The sequence below is a fragment of the Oreochromis niloticus genome, linkage group LG14 (assembly GCF_001858045.2).
Source record: "Oreochromis niloticus isolate F11D_XX linkage group LG14, O_niloticus_UMD_NMBU, whole genome shotgun sequence".
Classification (NCBI taxonomy): Eukaryota; Metazoa; Chordata; class Actinopteri; order Cichliformes; family Cichlidae; genus Oreochromis; species Oreochromis niloticus.
In genome coordinates this window covers 11,209,300-11,211,203 of record NC_031979.2, presented here as the reverse complement: position 1 = coordinate 11,211,203, position 1,904 = coordinate 11,209,300, and the positions used below count along the sequence as shown (strand labels likewise).

General features: G+C 35.5%; 1 long non-coding RNA gene across 1 annotated transcript; it reads left to right on the top strand.

Annotated features, from left to right (window-relative positions):
- The first annotated feature begins 563 nt into the window (after positions 1-563).
- LOC109205026 (uncharacterized) lies at positions 564-1,432 on the top strand. Its single transcript, XR_003213704.1, has 3 exons — positions 564-881; positions 974-1,064; positions 1,176-1,432. It is a non-coding gene; the product is annotated as an uncharacterized LOC109205026 (long non-coding RNA).
- Positions 1,433-1,904: the final 472 nt, after the last annotated feature.

Here is a 1,904-nt window from a genome sequence, read left to right as displayed (position 1 = left end):
TTAAAAAAATTTACAACTGTCAGCAAAAATACTGCTTTAAAAAATCGGAATCACCTTATTAACGTTCAATATAAATACACGGAAGTGTTATGAAAGCTCTAAGTCAAATGAAGCTGTTTTAAATGGTTCAGCATTGCCTGCATCTGCAGAGGATTCATGTGTACATGTATTTTAAAATAATGATGTCAAGCGCCTTGATGGAATTGAAAAATCAATAAATGTTTTTCACCTTTTAGTGTCTTAATTACAATCATTAATTCAGAGAAAATGTAGGAAATTAACCTACCCTTCTGAATTAGACCAACCCCTGAAAAGGCTCTTCTGGGACAATTTGAGGCCAAAGGGTCTAAGGGATCTAAGGGTTCTTTTATTTTGAGAATGAGAAAGTTGTAATGAGACAATTCAGAGGTTATAATATTTTCAAAAAAAAAGATCAAAGATTGGGTTAATTTTACCAATTCAAAAGACTAATTCATTCACTAGTATCGCATTCCATAGTTATTCCAGGTGGGTTCTCCAAATAACTGGTCCATAACTTAAGAAAAAATACTAAAGATTTGAAAGTTATTTTAATCCCCTATTAAAAGTGGCAGGGTTTTTATTATGTCAAGGTTTTCTTTTAATTCCTTTAATATTTGGACAAGTATTGAGAAGTGTACACCTCAATTTGAAGACTTGTGGGCAAATAATTATAAATAATTCAACAAATTAATTCACCTGTTCTCATGTGTATTCTTCTCTACAGGAAAAATGCCACATCAGATGACAGAATGCCCAATATGCTTGATTCCATATGTTGCAGTTGGGCAGCATTTTAAAAAATACCACCATATTGTAAACAAAGAAGAATTACATTTACTGCTAAATTACTGCTCTACAGTGTAAGTCACTGTAATACAGTATATGACAAAACATTGCAACAATTTAAAGTGGTAGTTGTAGTTACACTTGTCAAACTGGATGTGATATGCAGTTACAGGGGCAGGCTGGACTGTCCAGTATGTAAAGCAAAAAGCCGTATAAGACTGGACAAGCATTTGCAAAATGTCCACTGTGATATTGAGGTTAGTGTTTTGTAAAGTTTACATTTCGTTGTGGAATTAGATTGTATTCTTATGCGACATGTTTCACTAACTTTCTCAAACATTGCTGTCCTATTGGTTATACCCTTTCAGAAATCAGATCAGAAAAAAGTAATAAGGACAGCGAAACGACTGGCTAATTTGAAAGCCCTCAAAGCTCTCAGACGTTCAAATCCACAGCCTCCAATGGTGGCCTCACTGGACATAGAGCAGCTGACTGAAAGCAGTGATCAAGAGGAGCGAAGTGATAGCAGTGATACCAATGAAGATTGTGCAGAGATTAGAGAAGACAGCTCAGTCCATTCCCCTGTCAATCAGTCAGATGATTCTCAAGTCCAACATCAGAACTGCAAAAAGTGCAAAGAACTGCATTTATTACTCCAACTCCTCAAAAGGAAACTGAAAAGACTGAAATCCACTAAGGATTAACTTGGCCTCAAACCTCTCAGCCCCCCAAAGCGCCAGAAATTTGAAAGAAGAAAACCTGACCCAACAGCCCGGCTTCCTAAATTTGGTATGAATTGTTTAGCAAAAATGTTTTTTCTTCTGTAGTGTAATGTGAATTTTTATCACTGGTTGTTGTATTTAGGAACTCACATCCTACTAATTAAACAGATACTACTAATTAGCAATATCTTCCAAATATCCTTGTCAACCAATTGAATTAGAAGAATGTTTTCTGTACCTCATCATTTTGTCATGACACTTCTAATTGCTACGTTGTTACTACACTTTATTTTAAACAGAGAAAGTCCTGAATGCTTGGTTTCAGCACATCTGTGGGACAAGTAAAAAGGACGTCGAAAATGCCAAACAACGGGT